The sequence below is a fragment of the Triticum aestivum genome, chromosome 5B, assembly GCF_018294505.1.
Source record: "Triticum aestivum cultivar Chinese Spring chromosome 5B, IWGSC CS RefSeq v2.1, whole genome shotgun sequence".
NCBI lineage: Eukaryota > Viridiplantae > Streptophyta > Magnoliopsida > Poales > Poaceae > Triticum > Triticum aestivum.
This window is the reverse complement of record NC_057807.1, coordinates 531,887,747-531,898,074: the sequence shown is the minus strand read 5'-3', so window position 1 is coordinate 531,898,074 and position 10,328 is coordinate 531,887,747.

Below are 10,328 nucleotides of genomic sequence, written 5' to 3'. Positions count from 1 at the left end.
TGAGGTCTTCGCCAGACAGATAATCCGGCGGTCCAAATCCATGGTTGTTCACAATGGCGAGTTACACCGTTGCAGTGTCTCAGGCGTGTTTCAACATTGTGTTTCTCCTGAAGAAGGACAAGAGATTCTACGTGAAATCCATGAAGGGGATTGTGGTCACCATGCCGTTTCAAAATCCCTAGTAGCTAAAGCTTTTCGTCATAGGTTCTATTGGTTGACAGCTCATGCTGATGCGGAGGATCTGGTAAAGCGGTGTGACGCTTGTCAGAAGTTTTCACGTCGAGCTCATGTTCCGGCTCAAGAACTACGGATGATTCCTATCACTTGGCCTTTTCCACTTGGGGGCTTGATATGGTGGGACCTTTTAAGCGTTCCAAAGATAAGAAGACCCACCTGTTGGTGGCGGTTGACAAGTTCACTAAATGGGTTGAAGCGGAGCCCGTCAGCAAGTGTGATGCAGCCACGGCGGTTCAATTTCTCAAAAAGGTCATTTTCCGTTCTGGTTTTCCACACAGCATCATCACAGATAATGGCACAAACCTTTCTAAAGGAGAGATGGAGGAGTTTTGTCAACGAGAGCACATCCGGCTTGATGTAGCGTCCGTGGCTCATCCCCAGTCTAATGGTCAAGCAGAGAGGGCGAATCAAGAAATCCTGAAGGTTATGAAGCCCCGGCTTATGGTTCCTTTGAAGCGGACGCCGGGTTGTTGGGTGGAAGAATTACCATCTGTGTTATGGAGTATAAACACCACCCCAAACCGGTCCATGGGTTATACACCTTTATTCATGGTTTACGGGGCTGAGGCTATCCTCCCAAGTGATATTCGTCATGACTCACCCCGGGTTGCTAATTATGTTGAAGCGGACAATGAGCAAGCACGCCAAGAGGCGCTGGACCTGTTAGATGAGAAACGGGACATGGCTTTGGCTCGATCGGCGGTTTATCAACAAGACCTGTGGTGTTATCACAGCCACCGGGTTAAGACAAGAACCTTTCAAGAAGGCGACTTAGTGCTCCGGCTCATCCAAGATCAGGCCGATATGCACAAGTTATCCCCACCTTGGGAAGGACCCTTTGTTGTCAGCAAAAATCTGCACAACGGATCATACTATGTCATTACATTTGAGAAGACTCACGCAGTTCTGAGGAGGAGACCCGGCGACCCTGGAACATAGCTCTCCTTCGGCCTTACTACACTTGAGCCATAGGCTTTTCTTATGTACATATTTTGACAATGTATATATTATGATCAATATAATAAACTAGCATCCTTGCTATAAGCAGGGCCTCTGCTATTTTTTCTCAAATATCTTTTGAGTTACATGGGGGCTTCAGCTGACAAAGCGGAGTACTACCTTTAAAACCGGCTATTAAGCCACAATACAGCTTGGGAGCTTCACACCCAAGGGGCCAAAGAGAGTCTGGATGCCATGCACAGCTCAAATATAGGCACCCATGAGCACAGCTCACAAAGTTACTTGGGGGCTCCTTGTGTAAAATACCAAGGAGTTTGAAAGGACCCTTGTAGCTGGGTACTGACCCACGGCTTGGAAGCCTGGTGTATTCACCTAAAACCCCGGGTTAACCTGCCTTCATCAAGTAAGCCACTCCTATCCAGGTAATCCTGGCATGACCCACCAACGTTTGACAGTTACTCTCACTGAGACCACGAACTTGTCAAAGTTAAAACGACGATTGGTTAGTTGGAGGCCCATCTTAAAAGGCTTTGTCAAATGGTTTAACTCAGCAGCCTGGCAGGCCATGAAAAGCCTCGAATTTGGGCCTGGCAGCCCTTGAAAAGCCTCGACTACAAGTTTTATTTGCTTTTTGAAGGTTTCTCTCCTTTGATAAGGTTTTGAGTTAACCGGCGTCTCTTGACCCGTCTGACTTTTCAGTCATTATATTAACCCGATGTTTGTTAACCCGGCTTGGTTTCAACTATAAGTTGTCAAACCACATACAATTATAAACCGGTGTTTATTAACCCGGCCTGGCTTTAACTACATGTTGCCAGTTTATCCATCTGGTGCTCATTGTAACCCAGATGGCTTATTACTTAACATCATTACATGGTGAGAGGTCAAACAGTTCAAGATTTGGGTTTCCACCCTTACTACAATAAAAGTTGGTAAACCGACTAAGTGATTTCATATCACAGGTATGAGTTATTTCATATTTATTCTACTTTGGTTATTAGCCAGGCTTTATCTTGGGCATTATGACCCGTTTGGCGATAAACCGCCAGGATAATTCTTTTTATGCAGACATAGGGATTGCATAATATATTATGATATATAAGCCAACACTGACATTGTCATGGCGGATCAAACAAAATATATCCCAGTGCACGATGGCGGCAGATCAAAGTATCTTCACAAGCCTATTACAAGGCGCTTTAAGGCCCAAAATATGGAATTGTTTCTTCCAACAGAATAAAGTTTATGAAGCGTCAACCAGATTGTCGGATCAAGCCTCATCACCATGTTGATGTGAAGTTGATGGGTCATCTGGCGTCGGTTCAGCCTCCTCCTCCCCATCCAGTGCCTGGAAGTCAGTGGAGGTCCAGTCAATCCGGGTTAAAGCCTGAAAGACAGCCTCTTCACTTATAAGTTCAGTCGGATCAACGTCAGGGGCGTAAGTGTGCTTACGAATTGGTGGAATAAGATTTTGCACTTCTGGAATGACAGTCTCAATCCGTTTGTTGTTGGCATCATAGAAGGACCGGTGAATAGTCAAGTTCGCTTCTTCTGCCAATTGACTCGCCAGAGGACGCATCTCCCTTGTCACTTTTTTGAGGGCTTCGTTATCAAACTCCGCCCCGTCTTCTTGTTCACTGGGAAAGCCCTTGGCAATGTCAACCGGATCCAGGTTAGCTATCCATGCTTTGGCTCGGGTAAGTGCCAACAAAGCGCCAGCCCTGGCAGCGGATCGCTTCATCTCTTCTATCTGCGCTAGCGTCATGGATAACCTGGCTAGAGTGTTCTTGATCAATGTTGGGGCCGAATTTGTTGGAAATATGCCCTAGAGGCAATAATAAAAGGATTATTATTATATTTCCTTGTTCATGATAATTGTCTTTTATTCATGCTATAATTGTATTATCCGGAAATCGTAATACACGTGTGAATACATAGACCACAATATGTCCCTAGTGAGCCTCTAGTTGACTAGCTCGTTGGTCAACAGATAGTCATGGTTTCCTGACTATGGACATTAGATGTCATTGATAACGGGATCACATCATTAGGAGAATGATGTGATGGACAAGACCCAATCCTAAGCATAGCACAAGATCGTGTAGTTCGTTTTGCTAGAGCTTTTCAAATGTCAAGTATCTTTTCCTTAGACCATGAGATAGTGTAACTCCCGGATACCGTAGGAGTGCTTTGGGTGTACCAAACGTCACAACGTAACTGGGTGACTATAAAGGTGCACTACAGGTATCTCCGAAAGTGTCTGTTGGGTTGACACAGATCGAGACTGGGATTTGTCACTCCGTATGACGGAGAGGTATCTCTGGGCCCACTCGGTAATGCATCATCATAATGAGCTCAAAGTGACCAAGTGTCTGGTCACGGGATCATGCATTACGGTACGAGTAAAGTGACTTGCCGGTAACGAGATTGAACAAGGTATTGGGATACCGACGATCGAATCTCGGGCAAGTAACGTACCGATTGACAAAGGGAATTGTATACGGGGTTGCTTGAATCCTTGACATCGTGGTTCATCCGATGAGATCATCGAGGAGTATGTGGGAGCCAACATGGGTATCCAGATCCCACTGTTGGTTATTGACCGGAGAGCCGTCTCGGTCATGTCTACATGTCTTACGAACCCGTAGGGTCTACACACTTAAGGTTCGGTGACGCTAGGGTTGTATGAATATGAGTATGCAGCAAACCTAAAGTTGTTTGGAGTCCCGGATGAGATCCCGGACGTCACGAGGAGTTCCGGAATAGTCCGGAGGTAAAGAATTATATATAGGAAGTGCAATTTCGGCCATCGGGAGAGTTTTGGGGGGTCACCAGTATTGTACCAGGACCACCGGAAGGGTCCCGGGGGTCCACCGGGTGGGGCCACCTATCCCGGAGGGCCCCGTGGGCTGAAGTGGGGAGGGGACCAGCCCCTGGTGGGCTGGTGCGCCCCCCCTTGGCCCCCCTGCACCTAGGGTTGGAAACCCTAGGGTGGGGGGGGGGCGCCTCCACTTGCCTTGGGGGGCACTCCACCCCCCTTGGCCGCCGCCCCCCTTGGAGATGCCATCTCCTAGGGCCGCCCCCCAGGGGGCCTATATAAAGGGGGGGAGGGAGGGCAGCCGCACCCTGAAGTCTTGGCGCCTCCCTCTCCCCTGCTACACCTCTCCCTCTCGCAGAAGCTCGACGAAGCTCTGCCGGAACCCTGCTGCATCCACCACCACGCCGTCGTGCTGCTGGATCTTCATCAACCTCTCCTTCCCCCTTGCTGGATCAAGAAGGAGGAGACGTCATCCTCTTTGTACGTGTGTTGAACGCGGAGGTGCTGTCCGTTCGGCACTTGGTCATCGGTTATTTGGATCACGACGAGTACGACTCCCTCAACCCCGTTCTCTTGAACGCTTCCGCTCGTGATCTACAAATGTATGTAGATGCACTACTATCACTCGTTGCTAGATGAACTCATAGATGGATCTTGGTGAAACCGTAGAAATTTTTTATTTTCTGCAACATTCCCCAACAGAATTGTCGTATGAGGTTGCGCAGATAATTCGTTGGGCACCTGTATACAACTGTTCAATCAGAGTATATGCTGCCTTCAGCTTCATCCGCATATCAGAGCCCAGATGAGCAATGCGGCCATCTACATTGATTTAATAATTTCATGTTAAACCGGCAAATTACAAAGATGGTCACTCAAGAAGCCTTGGCAAAAGTACTTACCAAATACTGCATAGGTCATGGCATTCACTTGGCGCTTTAATCTAGTAAGCTCTTCTGCCATCGGTTTAAGAGCTGACTCTGCGTCTTCAGCCAGCTTCAGTAATGCAGTCTTTTCAGTATCCCAGTTGGCACGCTCAGTCTTGAACCATTCTTTGAGTTGCTCCATGGTGGTTAAAGCGATTTTCAGCTCATCCTTGGCCTTGGAAGTTTCTGCTTGTTGGGATTTGATATTGTCTGGAAGATCAGCAATTTGAGAGCTTTGGTGATTTATATCAGTCTGCCACAGTCAGAGGAACATGTCAATATTTTATCGAAAGTCCCAAGCATATAACCAGTTATACACTTGGCACTTGGGGGCTAATGCGGATTGCTTTTTTCATACTGATTTTTTGAAGTCCCAAGGATCAATACAAGTTTTAATCTTGGCACTTGGGGGATAATGTGTGTTTGATCAAGAAAATACACAAGGAAAATCAAGTGCAGCATGGAATATAGAAGTCCCGGTTTATCTTTACAAGACAAACCGACCCTTGGGGGCTACAATACAATAAATATACAGAATAAGGATGAAAGTGTTTACCTCATAGCGTTCCTTCATCAGATTTACCAAACCGACCTCATAATCCCGGCTTGTGAAGAGGCGGTTCAAGAATCCGGAATGAAGATCCTGAGCAAAAAGATTAGCATAGCTTGACAAGTCCGTTTTCCCCTTCCCCTTGCCCATAACAGCAAATTCGTCCTTGGCAGTATGTTTTAACAAAACAACTGGATTGCCCGGGGCGGTATAAGCAGTGCCAGTAACAACAACAACATCATCATCTTTGGCTGGGCTCGGTGGATTGACATTATCTTTAGCTGGGCTTGGCGGATTGGCAGCAAAGCTTGGCGGATCAGCAGTTGAATTCCGCGGATCAACAACTGGACTTGGAGGTGTGGCACGTGGACTTGATGTATCAACATGTGTAGCCGGATCAGCCTCCAGCGGATTAGCATCAGTAGCTGGGTCTTGCGGAGCAGAGTCATCTATGACAATATCAGGATTTTCACCAGCATTTTCTGGGGTCTTCTCCGGATCAACATCGTCAGTGGAGCCGCTGGTCTTAGCTTTTTTGCTCAATCGGGCCTTGGCGCTACAACATCAAAAGTAAGGAATAATATGATAAACCGACGCATGAAGAAACAAATAGAAAAGCAATACGCTTACCCAGCGACGGTCTTGAGGGGAGGCAGCTGAGTGGTTGTTGAACCGCCAGATGAATTGGAAGATGCCTGGTAATTCGGATCAGACGGATTGAGTGGGCATCGGAAGAAACCTTTCAAAGGATAAAGTTTTTCAGGAGAACAAGTCACCTCTGGACGACGCTTCCGGGTTGGCGTATCCGGTAAACCGGGAGAAGTGACTTGTTGGCCACTGTGCCGGGTTGTGCGACACCCTTCAACTTGTTGTGTCTTCAAAGAAAATTGCGGATCCAAATAAGCAAGGGGGTGAGAGTACTTTAATTTCCGAACCGCACAGCGAAATCTTTGAACCGGCACAATATCTGAATCAGAGGAATGAGAGATTACCTCAACATGGTCCGCACGGCTGGCCTCCGCGTCATCCTGGGAATAGTCATTGTTAATAAGGTGTGTGAAAAAAGAACCAAGGGAGTCAAGTTCTACCTCTTGATCTGACTCGTCAATATCTTCTGGCGGATCAGAAGACTCGGCGGTTTTCTTCTTGGCAGCTCTTTTTGTGGCTTTGGTCTTCACACGGGGAGCCCTAGCCGGTTTGTCTTGAGCCTTCCTCTTCCAGAAGGAGCTGGTAGCCTGTAAAATTAAAACATAGTATTAGCACATGGTTAAAGCGGAGGTGGATCAAAGAAAGTACAGAGTTAAAATCTTTACCACTGGTGGTTTGTTGGCGGTATAAAAGGGGGCCAGCCAGCTTGACTGCATGCGATGATTGATTCGTCTAACATCTTCTTCACCAATTCAGTGACTTCATCGTCAGTCATTTCTATTTCATTAAATCGTTAAGGGTCCTTGGTGTCGCCGGTATACTCATGCATTAATCCGGAGCGGCGACTTAAGGGCAGGATGTGCCATTTAACCCAGCAGCGAACAAGATCAACACCAGTTAAACCGTTAGCCAAGAGGGCCCGGAGCTTGGCGAGTTGAGGTGCATAAGTTTGCCGTTCTTTGGCAGTTAATCATCAAGGTAAGGGGTGGCCATTGCTAAGCCGGTGAGGGCGGTAACCCGGCAAGGGATTTTCTCCAGCAAGGGCAGTGTTCTGACAGTAAAACCAAGTTTGGTTCCAATCTTTGGGATGACTGTGGTGTGCTGCATGTGGGAAATCAACTTCTTTCCTCTTCTGGATTGATACCCCACCAAGTTCCGTATTAGGACATATCAGAAAACTCAGTTCGGCGGTTTAGATGGAAAAAGTTCCAGAAGAGCTCAACGGATGGTTCCTCTTGAAGGTAAACTTCGCAAAATACTTGAAAGTTGCATATGTTTGATATGGAATTTGGTCCAATATCTTGTGGATGGAGTTGAAAACTAGCGAGGACATCCCGGAAATTTTTTGATCCGGGAGGGCTGAAACCCCGGTCTAGGTGCTGCATAAAAACAATAACTTCTCCATCTTGAGGCTCAGGAGGGCACTCAGGGCTAGGAACTCGCCAGTGAAGGACATTCTTTGGAGCCAAAGCGCCCATTACAACATATCCGTTGATTTGCGTCTCCGTGATCCGGGACGGAACCCAGTTGCAAGCGGTGAATTGCTTGGTCATTTTGGAAACAAACTGTAAAAGGAAAAGTAAGGCTGGTTTACGACAAATCGTTGGTGTGTACCAATCGGTGTTAAATCAGGGAATTTGATGAAGGCATACAAGTGAGTTAAACCGGAGTTTATTATTCAAGACCAGACGGTGGTTTAAGTGAGGGCTAATGATGTATGGCGGATTACCAGCTACTAAAGAGTTAAACCGCCCTTAGGTGGAGGAGCCAGAGATAAAAATCTGCTAAGTGTTGACAGAAACAGGTTTCGCACAACGACGGAATTAATTTGGATCAACCAATGCTTTAGTAAGAAAAATTTACTGTGATCTATAAAGGCGTTAAGCAGAACAGAGAAGTTCGTGCGTTCCACTAAGGATTCTGTACAGAGAAGGAAGACCTACTAGTGCTAAAACTGGATGCGAAGCAACTACCGCACGAGATCTATGCTACAGTTAGATCAAAGAAATTATGGCAGAAGCGAATATGAAGAAACTGAGATGAACACCTATGAACACAGATGAATACAGGAACCCTAAATGTAGACCTAGGGTTGAGAGGGAGAAGCTTACCGGATGCGCAGGGATAGCGGAGGAAAAGCCGAAGATCTCTGGTACAATTAGGTTGATGCAACGGCCTCTGTCGATGCAGTACTTGGAGTTGAGGGCGGCGGCGGAGCTTCAGAGCTTGGGCATCGCGAGGAGGAAGAAGAGGCACAGAAGGGGAAGAAAGAATGGGCCCCCAAGCCTATTTATAAGGAAAATGGATAAGTGCCAGGCGCGAGGATCAAGGAGCCTGAAGCGGCGAACGAGGGCGTAGTTGTCGCCTCGATTTCCGGGATACCATTAAATGAAGGAAATTTTTTTAATCTTTTATATAGAGATGACGTCATGATGATCCGTTGTTGTGTCCAGAGAATGACGTCATGGCGGCGGTTCAACAAAATTTGCAGTAGAAGATATCATGGCGTTTTACGAGAAATGTAAGGAGATGTTCGCCGAAATTCTATCAGTATTTAGGATTGACATGAACAGGTTCAAATCAATTTGGGGCCTAATGTTGGGGATATAATTACTGAGTGTAAACCGTCTAGGAAGGGCCGGTTCACCTTCAACTACATTGAAGCCCATGAAAACCCAGAAGATGGCGCTTTACTAATGAAGCTTAGAGGCCCGGAGCCCAAAGGTGGATTAGGGCCCACAGTGGTAAACCGCCATGGTTATGTAACTTGTATTGTAAGTTAGGAAAGGAGAGACCGAGCCGGACACTTGTATGAGTCGGCCTCGGGACTCTGTAAACCGGCCAGGCGTCAACCTGTGTATATAAAGGGACGACCCGGCGGCGGTTCAGGGACAACAGACAACAACTCGAGACTCGGGCAAAGCGTATTTGCTCCCTGGTCATCGAAACCCAATCGATTCCATCACAACTAGGCGTAGGCTTTTACCTTCGTCGAAGGGGCCGAACTAGTATAAAACTCCTGTGTCCATTGTCCGGTTTAACCCCTTCAAGCTAACCCGTCGCGATGGTTCCACGACTAAGTCCTTTCATGAGGACATCTGATGTGTTAATTCCACGACAGCCGCCGTCATGTGTCTCAGTTGTTCATCAATGGTTGTCGCAATCATCAATGCCAGTCGTAGCAAAAACATCGACGGTTGTAGCAAAAAACTCAGTCGGTTCCAACAAGAAGTTCTGTTTGTTTGTTGCATCATTTATTTTGGCTGCATGATTCATCTATGCAACAATGCGGCCATGGTTCTTCCAGCAAAAACCAATCAACCGGTTCCAGCAAATTCTCGTCGTCGGTCAGGGAGGTGGTCGGACGTTCACTGCTAGCTATGCGGTACGAGGTAGTAGATGAATAAGAGGAGAGAGAGGAGAGATGGAGGAGAAAGGAAAATCTACAATAAAACGGTGGTTATCAAGGAAAGAAAGCGAGCAATGCGGTGCGTGGGTGGGTCCTAGACGTGGCCTAATTGATTCTCATGGAAAAAGAAGACGTGGCCTGATTGATGTGATTGATTCTCAGGGAAAAAACATGGCCTGACAAGCGTGTGCATAGCGAGGAGTTAGTTGGGCGCGGACAAAATTACTGTTATGACCTAAAAGGCTAACAAAATCCCGATTTGACCTCGCTTTGGAAAAAAATTTGTTTCTGAACTTTTTAGGTGACGCCAACATCCCTGGCGTCTGGGTTGCGAAGTAGACGCCACGAATGCTGGCGTCTGGCCCCTGGCCCGCACTGCCCGCCTGCCCGTTGACCCGCTGACGTGGCAAAGGGGCCACGCGCCAAGGACCCTGGCGTCTGGCCCTGGTAGGTTTACACCATGCGCGGGCCCAGCCCACCCATCCCCAACCTCTCCCTGGCGGCGGCCGAACGCAAGAACAGAGGAAACTTTTCTCTCGCCCCTCTTCTCCCTCACACCAAATCCCCCCTCGATCTACTCCATCCTCCACCCAAATTTGTGGATCTGAGGCCCCCAAGCATCCTTGAGGTATTCTCCCCCATTCCCTCCAATTTTTTTTATTAGAACATCTCTTTTTGGTTGCATTATTCATCATTGGGAGATGTTAGATGAGTACTTGTTGTTTTTGTTTTAGTAAATTTTGTGTAGTTGTTAGATGGTATAGTTGATTTGTAGATAGT